The sequence below is a fragment of the Pseudonaja textilis genome, chromosome 1, assembly GCF_049901715.1.
Source record: "Pseudonaja textilis isolate UNSWEBS1 chromosome 1, rPseTex1.2, whole genome shotgun sequence".
Classification (NCBI taxonomy): Eukaryota; Metazoa; Chordata; class Lepidosauria; order Squamata; family Elapidae; genus Pseudonaja; species Pseudonaja textilis.
Genome location: NC_141990.1, coordinates 257472181 through 257490326, shown reverse-complemented (window position 1 = coordinate 257490326; position 18146 = coordinate 257472181). Strand labels below are relative to the sequence as shown.

Here is an 18146-nt window from a genome sequence, read left to right as displayed (position 1 = left end):
ATAGTATACTACTATACTACTATACTATATATACTATACATATAGTATACAGGTCAATATATACGTGTGTGTGTATATGTGTGTGTGTGTGTGTGTGTATGTTCTGTCTCACCTGTATCAACAGGTGAGAATCCAAAGTTCAAATGCTCAAACAGACAAACACAGACAAGGCAGAGTTAACAGTTTCTGTTTACACAGTCCTTGGCAGTCTTCCTGGAATCTGTCTGGCAAGTCTGAGCTGACCATAAATCACGATGCTGCAGCCAAGAGAGTCAAAACGTCTTCTCCGAATCCCAAAATACACTTTGCTTCAGACAAGGATTAAGAGCCAGCATGCCTCCTTAAATCCCCTGGAGGGGCGTGTCAGTCTCTCTAATTAATCTCTGGCTTGACATCTCCTTTCAGATTGTGATTGACATTTCAATCTTCTTCTAGTCCTAGCATCAAGCCAACATCCATCAGTCTTGTCCTCACTCGAAGCCTCTGGCACGTTCTGTGGATCAGCTGCTGACACTTGAGGTATGAACGACGTGGAAGGTTCTGGAGACGACCGTGTCTCCGACACTCTCTCATCCTCCTGGTTCGCATCTGTGTCCTCTTATACCTCAGACTCCAAACTCACAGCAGGCTCAAACCTTCCGTTGCGGGTACTTACATGTATGGCATTCAGCTTTGTTCGGGTATTTTCCCACGTCATTGTAGTTGTGCTTTTAAAGTTGTAGCAATGTTTCGGCAGAAGTTCATCTGTGAGTCCGGCTTTTATAGTGGTTTCAGATTAAAATTTGGGGCAGCCTATTGCTGTGCCAGAATGGTTTTTTCTTCACCCTGATTGGTTGGGAGTCTTGGTCTGTGTTTATTGGTCTTGGAGTTTTCTGTGTTCTGCTTGATTGGTGTTTCTAATATCTCCTGTCTGTTTTTTGGCTCTTTTTGTCTCTTGATTGGCTGGCAACATTGTGTTACACACACACACACACACACACACACACACACACACACACACACAGGGCAGGGGAGAGAGAGCGAGAGAGAATCTTTGTGGGAATGTTAGTTTATTTTACATTCAGCTTGTTACCCCCTAGGAATGGATAACATATAAAGTAAATAGACCACTAAAAGTAAATGAATGCTTAAAATAAATAAAAACGTATTTTTAGGCAGTCAGTGTGCTGACATAATCTATTCTGGAAGTGAAGACTTGTAAATGAGAAAGACTATATTTAACCTCATCTGAAAGAAGTAATCTGAATCATATTCAAAAGTTGATGGTGTTATAGAAACTGCAGGATTGGCTTTTGTCTGAAATTTAGTTAATATAGCAAGCTTCTGCTTTCATAGGTAGTATATTAACATGCCACCCATATTAATTGAAACATTTAGATCTCACTTATTCCTACAGACCTTAAAGAGGTTGGAGCCTAAAGAAAAGATGTTACACTAATAAAATAAAAAACATTTATTATTTTTAAATGTGTTGGAGGAAGCAATCACTGCAGAACTTGATAAAAGATGGAATAGGAAAATAGCAGCCTGTCCCACCTCCTCCATTGGGCTTATATTGCATTAGATTTAAAAATAAATGCTATTAAGACTGTTACATCATTATGCAAAAACCTGGTCGTAAATGGCAGAAAACTTAGTAAGGGCATCTTTTAATCCAACTCTACTAACAGAAGTAACAATAATATTAAAGACCAACAGTGTGAACTAAGAAAATTCAAACATTAACTTCAATGAAATATTTTTCAAGTAAAGCAGAGTTCAGAAGGTATAATGCCTTTATTAGTGAATAGCTACTGCATTTTCATTTTATTATTTTTTAGAGTTCCAAATTCAAGCTTTTTATAGAAAGAGACTATCTTAAACAATAAACAATAATTTCACCATATGGAACTATTCAATTATTCTCTAGATGGTGGAAACCATATCTAGTTAAAAGTGTACTCTGATCAAAATCAATTGAAGCTTTATTCATTTGAAGCAAATTATAGCATTTTAGAAGTTTTCTTACAGGCTTTTGCTGTGTTTCTTTTTATTCTGAGACTATACTTAATGTTTAATGTTGGATGTAATGTGCATGTGGCAGAAGGATACAAAACCCACCCGAGTCACATGTTAGATATTTCTTTGAAATGGAAATTAGGACTGATATTTTAATTAATACTGCAAAGGTAGGGACAGTAAAAGAATGAAATTAAGAGAAACACTGACCATAAAATCAGACGTGAAAGTGTCTTTGTTTTTTTTTTGCTAAATTACTTCATAGATGTTTCTTTTTCATTTCCTTAGTTTTGGCATGGTTTTGGGTTGGTTCTTGGTACTAACTTTGTATAATACTCCATGTCCTTTCCTGTATCTTCACTTTTTCCTACCAACTCTTCCTTGACTGAGTTCCTTTCTTTTTTTCCTTCCCCCCACCCTTTCAACTTCCCTAGCATGTTCTACTATTTGCTGATACAAAATCAGCTTAGCTAATTAAGAATTACAGTGATGAAAAGCCAAAATTTGCTCTCTCTCAATTATGTACACATTCTATAGTTTATAGATGAATGATCCATTCTACTGATGGATAACAGATTCAAAATTCTTCATTTTCTTGAGGTGAAAGCTATTTATGAGCTCAAATTTCTTGCCATACAGTATGTTATTTTTTTTCAGTTCCAAATAGGAAAACAAACAAAGAATGAAATTTAAAATGTTCTGAATGGTATGCATTCTGGATTGTCACTAAGCTAAATAGTGGAGCTTGATTTTTTCTTGATACTGTTTACATTTATTCTGCTGAAATCAATTAACAAGTTATAGTATATGTTTATTAAGGAATTATTCTAGTTACATTAATTTTAAAACATGTTCATACAATCACTATCATCAAATAAACTTCATGCATTTCAGAATTTAAGCTTGTTTCTCTAAAAATTATAATGCATACACTAGATGTTACAAACAATAAAGCAATGACCAGTCTATTTCAGTTAGTATGATTTGGTTTCTTCATTTTACATAAAAAGCAAGACGCACATCACTTCATCTTGCCAAATAGTTGATATTAACAAATAGATGCAGACACAGGGACATAAACACATAGACACAGAAGGACACACACAAACTTTAATTATTTGGGGGGGGGGAAATCCTTCCGTTATTTAAGGTTCAACTCCCCAAATATATGGGGAAAAAAATCCTAAAACTATACCATACTGAAAACTATACCATACTATACCATACTGAATCTGGCATTTTGGTTTTTATTAATAAGTCATGATTATACTGTTAACCAATCCTGAATATGTGGTTTGGAAATCTGGGGAAAATTTATATGGCTAAGTTTAAATAAAATGTTGGGAACTGGATTCATTAAGAAGCTGAAAGCATTCTTCATTGGTCTCTATGGCTTTCTGCATACTGTTCACGTAGATCAGAGGTCTCCAAACTTGGCAACTTTAAGACTTATGGAGTTTAACTCCCAGAATTCTACAGGCAGCATAGCTGGGAGTTGAAATCAAGAAGTCTTAAAGTTGCCAAGTTTGGAGACCTCTGATCTAGAATGTCTTTTGCTATTGGAAAGGTGTACCTCACCAATACTGGAAAGAGTCATAAAATGTTGTCCATACTGAAGTGATTGGGAGAGTCGCCAGTCTTTAAGCAAGCCTATCTACCTTCCAAGGTAAAAGATGTGGTATGGGCTAAAAAGAGGTTATAGAGGATGAGGACCCCACTCAAAATTGTATTGTTTTTTTATTGTTTGGATGTGTTGAACCGATCACAGTGGAAAGTGAGCTGATGAAGGAACTGGTTCCATGAATTGCACTCTAGAGAAGGAGAAGACTTGGAATCTCCCAGAGGGCTCCTTACAGATGGTTCCCATGATGACACCATAAAGTAGTGATCTCCAACAGGCTTTATACTCTGAGAGTTGGTAGATACAGCTTTGTCCAAACTGTGGTTTTTTTTATTGAAAATGACTTATAAATTGATTTTTGGACTAAGAACTTACAGAAGGACAAGTTCTATTACATCTTGCAATTTTCCTCTATCTAGCAGTGAAAGATTTATGTATGTTTAAAACTTAAAAGAAAACCTTTTTATTTGGAAATAAGCAGTGAAAAGCTTTTAGAAGGTTCATTTTGGGGGGTGGAATTAAATGGACTAAGGGGAAGTTTGGTAAGCAAGACTTTGAAAACCTTATAACAAAGTTTCTTTGTTTAAAATCCTTTTAAAACATATGAAGATCTGAGTTTACTTTTTCTTGAAATGTTCAGGTGAGAGAAAAACATGATAAGAAGAGACTTTGAAGGTTACTAGAGGCAACTTCAAAAAAAAAAATGTAATTAAAGGAGAACTCCCACTAATTCAGAATGGAGAACCATTTGGCAACCCATAAGTAGCGCTTTAGACTGTCTAATACAATCAAAATGAGCATGAAAGAAAAGATAGAAAAGGATATCAAGCTGATTTGGATACAGATTTAAAACTGACAGGATATAAGAATCATATTGACAAAGATGCTGCACAAGATTTTTTAAAAATGAAACAGGTTGAGGTTTCAATGCTTAAAAGGGACACACAATATACCAGAACAACTTGGATACATGGAACTTAAATAAGAAAAGTTACCTGATTTTTTTTTTTTTTACTTTCGATTTACAAAAGAGATGTGCTACATGTATGAAAAGATTCCTGAGAAAAGCAAAATAGGGAAGAAATCAGCTTTTCTGACATTATTATTTGGGACATTATAATAAATCAAAACCCTTAAAACAAAAACTATGGTTCACAGAATGAACATATTTGGTCAAAATTAAACACAATATGATCACTTCTTTTCTAAAAAAAATAATGGTTTCTTAAGACTGAATGGGGAAGTTTTAAAGCTTTATTTATGGATATGATATGGAAAAGAATGAGTTTGTTACATTTTTAGAGAAAATAACAAGCTATGATATTGTAATTGAGTGGAGATCAAGAAGATGATAATACAAAATTAATTTCTGAGACACCATTTGAAGGAATTAAGATTCATATTTTCAGTTTGTTGTTTTTAGTAGTTTTAATGGCATTTTTCTTGATTAAGTTTGAATGATGATGTTTTAAACTTTTATTTATAGATATAAGATAAGACACAGGAAGAAGAGTTTTAGAGAAAATGGCAAGGTATTATGTACATGAAAGAATTGGTAGCATGTTAACTCTGGTTAGGACACTGAGTTGACAAGCAGCAAGTCCATGTTCAAGACCAGAGAACTGCCTTGGAATGGCATGATCTCCTGTCCTTCATTCCAGGTCCTTCTGGAAACATGAAAGGAGCTCCCACCTGGGTGTCTCTCAAGCAATGGTGATTTCACTGGCTAATTCTTTCAACCTGGAAGCCCCTTGGATTGAAAGATGAAATGTTATTATTTGCCAATAGATAAAACATTGAATATTGAATGAAGAGAGTTTTAGTTGAAATATTAGAGAAAGTATTGAAAATCTTTATACTTGTGTTGTTGAATTAGGAAATCATTTCTTTCTATATTTTTGTTGTTGCTTCTTTATATATACACATACATACATGCATGTGTGTGTTTGTTTGTATGCCTTATTTTTTCTTGTTTATATTCACCTTACTTGTATTAATTTTCTATTTTTGTAATTTTAAACTTTAATAAAATTATTATTAAAGAAAGTGAGAGAGAAAAAGAGAGAGGGGGGAGGGAGAGAGAGATGTTCAGGCTTTAAACAATCTCAAAGCAATGGTTAAAATGATCAGTTAGTGTCATGAACTGTGCCTTAAAGTAACCATATAAAATGGCTTAGCCATAATCTTCCTTTCAATGACTTACAATTGGACACACTATTTTCTTGTATCAAGAAAAATGGAAAGTCATTCTTTTCTCTTCCTGACAACTTTTTTGTTGTTGCGGGCAGCAGTGACAACTGCTGAAGATTGCATTTCACAGACAGTCTGCCAATCTGTTAAGATTATATTATGTTCTTAAGGAACAAGTTTTCATTTTGTGAATTATTTACCAACCTTGATTAATAAAAGTTTGACTTTCTCTCTTTCTCAGTGGAATTTGACAGCAATCCTCTCATGTATGAGAAAAGCAGGAACCATGTCCTTGAATACCTTTATTCATCATTCTGAAGAATTAATAAAAATTCTGCCCTTTTCAGATAAAATAAAATGAAATGTAATGAAGCTGACATAGCCCCCAAGGCTTGGATGTGTTTGCAAGTCTCAGCTGAGCTTTTAGACACCATCAATGCCCAATTAACTTTTCTAATATATTGAAATGCCACATAGCACAGAAAAACAATGTTGAAACAGAGATGAGGCTCTACAGGGGATTGTATCTTTCATCTGGTTTGATAAAGAAATGGGAAAAATGAAAAGTTAGTTCTATGTTTCCTCTGATGAACAACTTGACATCTTAACACTGGCCTTCAGTGATTGCAATGAGGACATATTCTTTGGCAGCTGGCAGAATAGAAAGACAGCTGGATCATTTGAGATTATTACAAGAACTACCTTCGTTGTGTAATATTCCTCTACAGGGTCAAGACATTTAAGAATTGTAGACCAAGCATAAAATAAAAATCAAAGAAATAAACCAACAACTATATATTGACTTTCTCTCTTTTCCATACTAACATCTAGTTTAACATACTTGCCCTTGGGGAGGGGGAGACATTCAGCATTCAAGGTGGGACTGTCCAGAGGAATTCCTCTGTCCTCCAAACTCCAGGCAAGGAGAAACTAAGCAAAGGACATTAGAGAACATATGTAAAAGACTAATCATCAGACTAGTTTTGGGTGGGGGACTGATTACAGAGCATGGTAATCAGACCCTGGAGGCACAGAACAAAATTTTTCATGGGGGTTATAACATGCTTCTACTGATACAGTGGATGAAATGTCAATAACCCAGCTGTGTCTTTAGAAAGTACAGCAAAAGTTGAATTTCTGCTCAGAAGAGCTAACAGACTAGGGGCAGCCAAGGTGCATCAAAATGTGTCAAGGGCTTCAATTGTGCAGTTACAAGTTCCATTTTGACTTTTTCACTCCCTGTGCAAACATCCTCGTTCTTCACCACCACCCTTCATTCCGGTGTGTCTTCCATCTCAGACAGAAAGGAGGCCTGGTCATCTCTGCTACAGCTCTGAAATTGTGTTTGCAGAAGGCTTTTAAATTAGATAAGAGTTACAAAAATAAATAAGGGATCAACTTTGTGGTTCTAGATTTAAACAAAACAGGTTGTTTTTATAGAGATAACAAAGAAATAAAAATGTTCAAATGATAACAGTACTCGTTGCTGAAGGAATTGTCATTAGCTATTTTTTTTCTTTCTGTTCCCCCCTTTGTGTTTTATATAATACTGTAACTCTTTGAAAAATAGAAAAAGAAGATGCCTGAATTAAACCTGAGATCTACATGCAAAGCATTGGGCCTTGTTTTTCCTTTAGCTAAAGGAATGGAACTTAAAGAAACACTTAGAAGGTGAACAAATGAAATAATGATATTTAGAACTTATAAAGTGAATGAAGGCAAGACTAAGAAACAAAATATATCCTCTTGAAAGTTCTTATTATAGCATAGAAGCGGAATATGAAGGTGAATATGGCTTTTTGAATCAGCTGAATAGAGAAATATGTCTGGGAGGGAATCTGAAAGAACAAACATGATAGGAAGATAAATGAAGTAACTTGGATATGAACATTGGTAGGCAACTTATTTTCCATTAGACTTATAGGGGCATTTATTCTGCTGATTGTTGGAGAATAAATTCCTAAAGCCAATCTGAAATGTGATTCAAGTCTATTTTAAGGTAAACAATTCAGCAATTTCTATAGAAACCACAACAGCTTCAAAAAGAATAGCACAGTTGCTTCAGGAGCTGTAGTTGCTTCCTATTGGTAACAGCCCAGAGCTGAAACAAACCATGAATTATCTGAGATTGCATGATGTTTTACCCATAATGGAATTACTTCCTCTAGGCTTTGTGTTCCAAATGTTTTACTGACACTGACATTCAAAATTAAGTGTTTGATTCTTTTAAAGCCATTTTATTTTCAGGAGTGCATATTAATGTAAAAGATAACATATACTTACTGTTACTTCTTTCCTAAAAAGCAGCTCTACCCTGAATGTGCAGACAGTCAAAACAAGTTTAAAATAGAATAGAACAAACTAATAATTTAAAGAGATGATGGGCTCCTTGGTGCTCTTTGAGCTTGATTTCCTTCTTGCAGACATTTAATTACCAAACTAGGCAACACCATCAATGCTCGAAGGGAGTGGTATTTGTTTTCATTTTATATATTAGTGGCACTGGCACATACTAATTGATGAGACTAACAAAATATATACATACATTCATGTACACACTACAGATTATTTTTCTGCATTACTTATGAAGAGCTCATATGTGATGATTAAAAATGATTGAAAATTAAAATGCTTTTATCAATGGGTCATTAACTTTTCCAAAATGTCTTTTCTTCACCTATGAATTTTACTTCTTCTTCTTCACAAATAAAAACTTTTTTTCTCTCAATATGACCAGTGACTTTTTGATTTGGGAGTGTTTCCAGATTTATTTCTTTGAGTTGAAATAATAAAAACTTCAACTTTGCTTAGAAAGTTGCTTAACATTATGAAAGGTAAAAAATACCGTACAAGTTGACATTAATAATGGAATTTGTGATTCTCTAGATCTTGTTAAACCAAAATTCCCAGCAACCCATATAGCAATAAACAATAGTGAAATATACTGACAGATGGATATCAGCAGGACCTGGAATGCCATAGTTCTGTAGCTCTTTGTTATCAAACACTAAAATCTAAAAATCCCAACTTGTCTTCTCATGTATTAATCTATCATTTATGAGCTGAGTATTATGTTCCCTATATCCCTGAGTTGTCAGATTATGTCACATGTGAAGTCTAAACCAAATCTCAAAATGATTTTCCAGGAGAAACATCCAAGAAAGCCTACGTTCAAAGCAAGTCCAAGTAATTTCTATAAACATTTCTCAGGTGAGTATTCTATATATGCCTTAAAATTATTTCACTTCTTTTAAAAATAGAATCTATTTCAGAATAGTTTAGATTAGACAGACAGATGAGCAGGGGTTTGGACTAGAAGATCTCAAAAGTCCAGCTCTATCCTGAATGATAAAGATAGATAGATAGATAGATAGATAGATAGATAGATAGATAGATAGATAGATAGATAGATAGATAGATAGGGAAATCATCATAAAACCATTTCTTTACCTAGGTAGATTCAAATCATATTTGAAATGATATGCATTTTTTTAAAAAATGTTGGGCCATCTACACAGCCTACAATTCCCCAATGCTGTCAGCAGTGTGGTACAGCTGGAACAGGTTGAGTTGTTTCGTGAACACTTAATGATTGATGAATACTATTTTGTAAATCTAAGTACTTCATGTAATGCTTCAGTATGTACAGTATGTTTAATTCCTCTGATTCTGTTATTCAGCTAAATCTTTTCAAAGCTCATTAGCACATTGCTGCAGATATAATTATAATTTCAGTCGGCACAGCATTTTCCTACTGATTGTGGGGCAGAAAATAGTTCCCTTTGGTGCCTTTCTCTCTCAACTGGAGCAGAGAACCTAACTGCTGTAACCACTTATGTGACAAAATTGGCAAACAGAGGACCCCCAGATGGAAAACTCTTCAATCTGTATTTCTAAGAGGGGCATCTGGGCCTTTGATTGGCTTCCTGGCTTGATCCTCCTTAGAAGAACTCTTGCATCTTTCAACTCCATATTTACTTAGACATCATACAGAATTACCACAGGGAATGAAATAAAGAAGGGTAACCTGAGGAATATTTTAATGAGAGAAATATTAATTATGATGCCTTTGTTTCATTTTTAACCAAGAAGGTCTTATGCAATGTCATAATTAGTGAATTGTGCTATGTATCCTCATGAAAAGATATAATTTATGATTTTCAAAAAAAAGAAAGAAACCAGTGCTGTAGTCCAATTTCCTTGAATCTTATTTCTTCCCCATTTAAGTCTTGCTATGCTGTCTCATTGTGGTATTATGATATTCCCAGAAGTGGCATTGAAGGTATGCAGATCATAGGGCTGAGGAAGGGCTGATGACCTTTTTAGAATACTAATTATATGTATGACATGCTTAGATTAAAAACAAAACCTTTGGGTAGTTGCTGATGTTGCCAATAATACAGAATTACAGTGGGATTATAATATGTAAACAGAAAACAGACTCACACCCACTCAGAAGATGAGACACGACCATGGACCAGAATCTGCACTGCAGCTGCATCACTACCACTTCAAACCCCTCCGAGCCATACATGAAACAAACCGACACCCACTATGAAGATGCAGCATGACCACGAACTCGAAGCCAAACAGCAAAATCACAGCTCACCAACTCAAATCCCCCAGCAACTAAGACTAACCTGAGCACAACCAAGCCCCCACCTGAACAGAACACGCCTCCAACCAATCAGAACACAGCCAACCCCCAACCAATCAGAACACAGCCAAACCCCCACCCAATCAAGTCCCACCCCCTCTAGCAGTTAAAAGGAAGAAGCAGCTGCAATCTCACATCACTCTGAGAAGCACAGAGCCGGAGACAGAAGCCTGAAGATGATGAATGAGACTTCATCGAAACGTTGCCTAGATACTTCGAATCTTACGCGGGAGAAAACCCGAACAACCAAAGATCCACATACAAATACCCGCGAGAACCTCAGAAAACAAACATATATATATATATATACACACATACACATACACACACACACACACACACACACACATTTAAATTATGGCAAGACGTTGACTATGAACAGATTGTGAACTTTTTCATGTACAAGTTCTAAATCAAGCTAAAACAAGATAAGAAACCCAACCATTTTCCATGGCATGATTTTAAACGTGTACCTACCTTTTTCAAAGAAAACATTAGGAATTGCATTAAAGTCCTGAATCTGATTGAGAGGGACCAGAAGAATTATGGAATGAAGTCAGAGGTATTCAGCAGGTTCTGACCAATTCTGGAGAACTGGTAGCACACATTTTGAGTAATTCAGAGAACCAGCAAATACCACCCCTGGCTAGAGATTTTACAGTATCCTTCCCATGCTCACAGAACCAGTAGTAAAAAAAAATTAAACCACTGAATGAAGTCAGTAAAGTTCTTAAGATCGATGTGAAAAGAGATTGTCAAAGACAAAGGAACTAAAGAAACCTATCTGGATGTCAGAACAGATGGTAAATATTGCTAAAAAGAGAAGTCAAAACCAAGAAAGATAAAGATCTCAGGAAGGCACTTAAAGAATTTCAGAGAGCTTATAGAAGAGATAAGAAATTCTATTACATCTGTAAAGCTATCAACGATGGAAACAGACATGGAAAAACAAAGAATGTCTTCCAATAGATATCTGAGCTCAGAAAGTGATTCCAACTTCAAAGTGCTATATTAAAGGATGCCAACTGACAGAGAGTATGTGCCTTATATTTCTTAGAAATAAAAGGTTTGTATAGTGTTTGAAGTTGTTGTTATGGGCTTACGTCATTGGTATCAAAACAACTAATATTGTAGCTTTATAAAATATCAGACACTGTACCCTCTGTTTTTTTTCTGCAAGGTTTTAAAAAGGAAAAAGATAAATCAAACTCTAAAGCAGTGTAACTTTTTCAGTCCACTGTCCCCTTGTTACTACAAATTCATCCTCAGTGCCCCCACCCAGGGGTGGAATTCAAATTTCTTAACAACTGGTTCTTTGGGCGTGGCCCAATTTGTGGACATGGCTTGGTGGTCATGTGACTGGCTGGGCGTGGCTTGCTGGCTGGGTGTGACTTGGTGATCACATGACCGGGTGGGCATGGTTTGGTGGTCATGTGACTGGCTGAGCATGGTCATGTGACTGGCAAACCAAATATAACTGGTCCTTGCTTAATGGCCGGCTTAGTAAGTGTTGTAATTTATGGCTGACCTCCCCAGAGCTACTTGACCTGTTTTGGGAGTTTTGACAGTCATGCATACACACACACACACACACTCCCTTCTAATCCTGTTAGATCAGGTGGTTGGACTAGATATCTCATTCACTTTCTCATCCTTCCCTTTCTTTCTTTTTTGTTTCTTTCGTTCTCTTTCTTTCTGTCCCTTCCTTCCATTCCCCACTTTCTTTGTCTATCCTTTTTCTTCCTTTCTCTCTCCTTTTCTTTCCCTTTTCTCTTTCTTTTCTTTGTTGTCTCTTCCTTCTCTCTCTCTTTCACTCTCTCTTTCATTCACTCTCTCTCCCTCCCTCCTTCCAAATCCCATTCACTTTCTCATACCTCCCTCTTTCCCTCTCTCTCTATCTTTCTTCCTTCTATCCCCCTCTTTTTTGTCTATCCCTTTTTTTCCTTTCTCTCTCCCTTTTTCTTTCTTTTCTTTCTTGTCTGTTCCTTCTCTCTTTCTCTTTCCCTCTCTTTCCCTCTCTCTCTCGCTCTTTTCTTTTTTCTTTTTCTCTTTCTTTCTCTCTCTTTCTTTTCTCTCTTTCTTTTTCTCATTCCCTCTCTGTCGTTCCCTTTCTCTTCATCCCTTCCTTAACCTATGTACCTATTTTCTGCCCAGGCAGGCATGGCCAAATCTGTCAAAGGCCTGGGCTTATCCTGCATCACCCTGTTTTCCCTTTCAGAGGCCCCGGCCCTTATTCTCCCTGTTTCCTCCCCAACAACCACCTCTTTCGTTATCCCATAGCACATGCCAGGGAAGGCAAGCCAGGGCTGAACCAAAAAAACCCACGGTGGCTGGGGTTTTTTTGCAGCAAAAATTACCGACCTCCAGCTTTGCTCTGCTTCTCCAATCCGCTGTTGCGGCCACATTATAGGTACCAGCCCCACAGGTCCACCCCATTGAGCCTGTTGCACCAGAGGGACTTGCCCAAGCAAGTCCGAGCAGAGTGGTGCAGCAGTCAATTGGGTGGTATGGCTGGTGCCTAGAACGTGACAGCGATGGTGCATTGGAGAAGCAGAACAAAGTTGGAGGTCATTAATTTTCACTGCAAAACAAGTTTTTTTGGTACGGCTGGACCCCAGCTGCACCAAAAAAAAAACCCACACAGCATCTGGATGCTTTTTGCAGTGAAAATTACAAACCTCTGGCTTTACTTGCTTTGCTTCTCCAACGCAATGCTGTAGCCGTCAGCAATTGTTGCACATGCACGCGATGTCGTACATGCGCAGTAAGGACTGACTGGGCAGGGAATGGAGGAGCAAGAGGAGAGGAGCAGGGCCAGCCAGGGGTCCATTTTACCTGTTCTACCAGGAACGGTAACGAACCAGTAGAATCCCACCCCTGAATTGTGCCCTGCATGGGGCTCACCTCCAGTGCCCCCTGCCACCTCTTAGCACCCCCTGTCAGCCCCCTTGCTTCTTAGCACTCCCCCAAGGCATCCCACCACCCTCCAGGGGGAAGTACCACCCACTTTGGAAACCACTGCTCTAAAGGATAGGACCAAATGATGAAAAAGAGGTATTTATTTATTTGCTTGTCAAATTTCTGCAGCTGGTCCAGCTTTACAATAATTCTGGATAGCATCAAATATATATTTTAAAAAGTTGAAAGTGTTCTAACAAAAAAAAAAAAAAAGAATGAGAGACATCCAGAGACAGCAGTAAAGTGGTACCTCTCAACCTCTAATACTATCAAAGAGTGAGATATAAATCCCTAACCCAGGGCCAAAGAACTAGGTCTTCAAGACTTGCTTAAACAAAGCTGGTGTAGGGTAGTCAAAATCCACTAGATCTTAAAGATAGCACAAAGATGAACTATAAATTTAAAGATGCCTTCAATATAAGAATGGTTAAAATGAGGACACATCTGTTCAGATTCTTTGACACTAATATGGAAGTGATTTGCCACTGTTTTCTTTCGGGATTATATAGAACATTCTCACCCAAAGTCAGATTAGTCCCATCCCTGCTACCATTCTGGAAGTTCCTCCAGGCTTAAGTTACATTTACAAATTTACAAATGTAACTTATATAAATTTTAAATTTATATACTGTTTTTAATTTTTAATCTACATTTTTATAGTGATTATTTATATATATTAGTACCAGTGGTAGTATTTGACTGGTTCTGCCCAGTTCTGGAGAGCCAGTAGGAACGATGAGCAGTGGAGACTGAACTGGTTCTCTCCACTGTTCTGCTGTTGGGCCCACCCACCCACCCACCCGCCAGGGCTCCCATAGTCACCATTATCTGCTGAATTTGAAGCGCAGCTGCTTTGAACGGCACAGAATAGTGCCACACGGCAGCTGCTGAAGCGACCATCATGTTGGCTTGCAGGAGGTGAGTTAGAATGCACCTGCACAATGTTGTTAGAACGTGCCTGCGCAAATGCCTCTGTGCCTGCACAAAGTGAGTGTTTGGCATGCGCAGGGATGCAAAGCGTGCCCACCAAGCCATGCCCACCAAACCAGTGGCAACAATATTTGAATCCCACCACTGATTAGTACACTGCCCAATATTGTGGGAATATAAATATGATTAATTAATACATATAAATAAATATTTTATCCTAATTGTTCAGTCTGGAATTCTTTCACAGAATTCTTGTGCCACATCCAATATTAACATACTTGGTTTACCTTCAGAACTCAGAACAAATTCATGATACTGAAATTCTAAGCACATTAAAATAGTTGATTGTAGAACTTGGAATAATTTGCAATTTTCTATATGTTATAATTCTTAATTATGATAACACTATTATATAGAAATATTCTCCAGTATACTAATTTACCAATGAGATACTTTGCATAAAGATTCATTTTCATAATTTTCATTGTGTAAAATCAATGTTACTGAACTGACATAAGACAAAGAAAAATATTATGACTGCTTTTCACAACTCAGGTGGAAGAATTGAAAACAGTGCCTGTTCCCTACTTTTTGTGGGAGCCTTTTCCTTTTATATCACTAGTTTGAGGTGATACTAAATCCCTACTACTATATCCCTTTGAAGATATAGAAATTATTTAAGGGAATGCAAGGTAATTTTTACTACCTTTATTGTCAGAGTACCACATGTGTACAATGAGATTGGCTGAGCCTCTTTTCGTGCCTCCCCTAATACAACTCAAAGTGAGGACAGAAGTCCCTAACCCAGTCCCAATCTTATTACACTATGTGACCTTGCTGCACAATGCACTAGCCCTGCAAGTCTATCATATTATGTTGACATGAAGTTATTTTCTGTTCAGAAGTCTGACAGCCCATTGGTAGAAACTGTTCTTCAGCCTGTTGGTGTGGCTGGCTATGCTTCTGTATATATCAATAGTAGGAGAGTGAAGAAATACTGACTTTTTCATGTGAGATGTGAGTTGTCCCTGAGAATTTTCCTCAGTCTTCTAAGGCAGTGAGCCCTAGCGATGTCACTTAGTGGTATCAGGGAACAGCCTACGATGTTTTATACTGTGCTCACCACCCTCTGTAATGTCTTTCTATCCACAGCTATCAAGCCAGCATACCACACTGTAATGCAATATATGAGGACGCTTTCTATTGTGGACTGGTAAAAGGAGGTCATCAGTCATTGTTCCACTTTATTCTTTTGCAAGACCCTAAGGAAATGGAGTCTCGGTTGGGTCTTTCTGGCCACCTGGGTTGTATTGATTTTCCAGGTAAGATCTTCACTGAGGTAGATTCCCAGGAATTTAAAGAAGGAAACTCTAATGTAATCAGAAGGAATGCAGAGAAGATAAAGGATAGCAAAGATAACAAAGTTATCACAGGATCAATTAATTTTAAAAGGTATTTTCAAATAAGTTTATTTATTTGTACAACTTACCTACACCCCATTCATTACAGTACCATTTTCATATGATTTATTATTGAAAACTTATGGAAACTCTGCTAGATACTAACATTTGTTCCATGCTGAACATAGCACAAAGTAAACCATTCATCTTAAGCCAAATACCATATCAGTATATATTTTTGTCCTCTGTGGCTGATAGGATCTGATTTAGCTTAGGGAAAGGGCAAGGAAGAAAAGGGTTGAAACTCTTGGACAGAAGCAATCATTTCCCCATGTCTTTAAAGCAGCAGATCCATACAATCTGTGGGAAAGCTTAATCATAGATATTTGATATCTTATCATTATTAGCTTAAGGCCCAAAGCTTGCTGAGTAACTTTGGAAAAAATCACTTTCTTTTATGCTAAAGAACTATAAACTCAGTATATGTGAGAGGAATGGGGAGGAAGGGAAAAGTTGCACATCTTATCCCAAACTTCTTCAATGTTGGCTAGTGTGTGTGTATATAATCTAAACTGGGAATGTGTTTCTGTATCTTCACTTTACATGAAGATACTAGTTCACAGAGTCTAAGCCTTTGACAACTTGCTTCGGTGATTTCAGTGTAACTGTTCTGTAAACAAGTATTTATATTAATGACTAAGATAAATACACTAATAGTCATACATACTTTAAAAATATTCCCGAACTATTCTGTACTGATTAGTGTATATACTATTCTAGGAAAACTACTTTTTTCAGTGCTGCTCATCAGGGGCTGCATGGTCCCCAGGGTTCATGCCATATTACAAGGGGCCACAATAAGTTCCTTAACTATCAGGTGTATAATAAATTTGTCATAATTTTCACAACTCATTATCTGGGCTAATTTCAACAGCATATATATTCAAAATTACTATGGTTTAAAATAAACATCTATCGGCCAGCAGTGATTAGAGTCACAAAAGTCAATAAACCTCAGTAGGGGACCATGAGCAAAAAAAAAAAAAGGTTTGAGAACCCCTGTTCTATGTGAAATCTAATCAGGTTAATAGAATGATAAGGTCACATTCGAGTTACTTCATATTTGTTATTTGATTATGTATGAATCTCCCCACTTTTCTGTCTATTTCCACAAGTAAACAGTAGTGGCAAGAGTGTGCTATGATAGTAAGCATATAAATACCCACAAATTTGGCTAGCAGCTGCTAGGTGTATTCATATTTTACAGATGATCCTGATAAAATAGGAGTTTATGGGGTACTAGAGAACTCTTCTTTGTTTTGGTAGTGGCGGAGGAAAATTATATGACTTTGCAAGGGAGAAAACTGCAGAAGAACAGAGACAACCAGAGGATCAAATAAAACTTTATCCAGAAAACTCAGTTCTAGATTTCAGCTCCTAATTTCTAGCAGCCTAGGCAAATCCACAGTGAAAACTCGAGTAATTAAGAGATATCCACATTGATAATAGTTATATATTTCTCTTGAAGGTACTCAGGGGTGGGATGTTACTGGTTCAGTCCAGTTCTATAGAACCTGTAGCTGCGAAGAGAAGCTGACACCGAATCAGTTTGGTGTTTGGCCCACCCACCTGCCTGGGCTCTGGGCTGTCCTTTATTCCCTGCTTTTCCCTCCTCAGCTGCTTTGTGCAGCACAGCTGAGGTTGAAAAAGTAGGAAACGAGGATTTTCAAATGCTGCGCACCCAAGCACAGCGCTTGTCAGCTGTCCAGGTGGCACAGCTGATGATTTCTTGCAAACGTTGCACACACAATTGTTCACAGTTCAGAGAACCAGCAAATCACTCCACTGGCTGGCCCTGCCCCTCCCAGCCCATTTACTCCTTACCCGGCATGTGAGCTATCCAACTTGCCTGGTTTGGTAAGTTCCTATTTTTTCTCCCCCCCCCCCCCCCGACCATCAGTTGTTCTTCTTTGCCAGGAGATTTAGATTAGATAGAAAGCAGGAAATCCTTGGATTTCTTGCTTTCTAGCAAAACTAAAAGCAGAGCCAAATCTTCCTTAGGACTGAAGCTTTTCAATGCAGACTCGGGTAGCCGGTTGTAGATAGATAGATAGATAGATAGATCTCTAAGTTAATCTGTGATTCTGTGAGCAACTCAATCTGCCTGCCTGCTTTGCCTGCTTTGGGGTAAAAGTTGCTCTTTTTTTATAAAAAATTCAATATTTACATATATGGTGTGTTGTGAGTTAATTTTGTGAGTTTGCTTGCAAGCAAATTTTATGTGACAGACTCAGGTACCTGATTGCAGATAGATAGATCTCTAAGTTAAACTGTGATTCTCTGAGCAACACAATCTGCTTGCTTTTTGGTAAAAGTTGCTTTTTTATAAAAA

At 37.2% G+C, this 18146-nt stretch overlaps 1 long non-coding RNA gene across 1 annotated transcript; it reads left to right on the top strand.

Moving 5' to 3' along the window:
* Positions 1-321: 321 nt before the first annotated feature.
* LOC148128163 (uncharacterized) lies at positions 322-15620 on the top strand. Its single transcript, XR_015741389.1, has 3 exons — positions 322-519; positions 8956-9019; positions 15507-15620. It is a non-coding gene; the product is annotated as an uncharacterized LOC148128163 (long non-coding RNA).
* The last annotated feature ends 2526 nt before the right edge of the window (positions 15621-18146 follow it).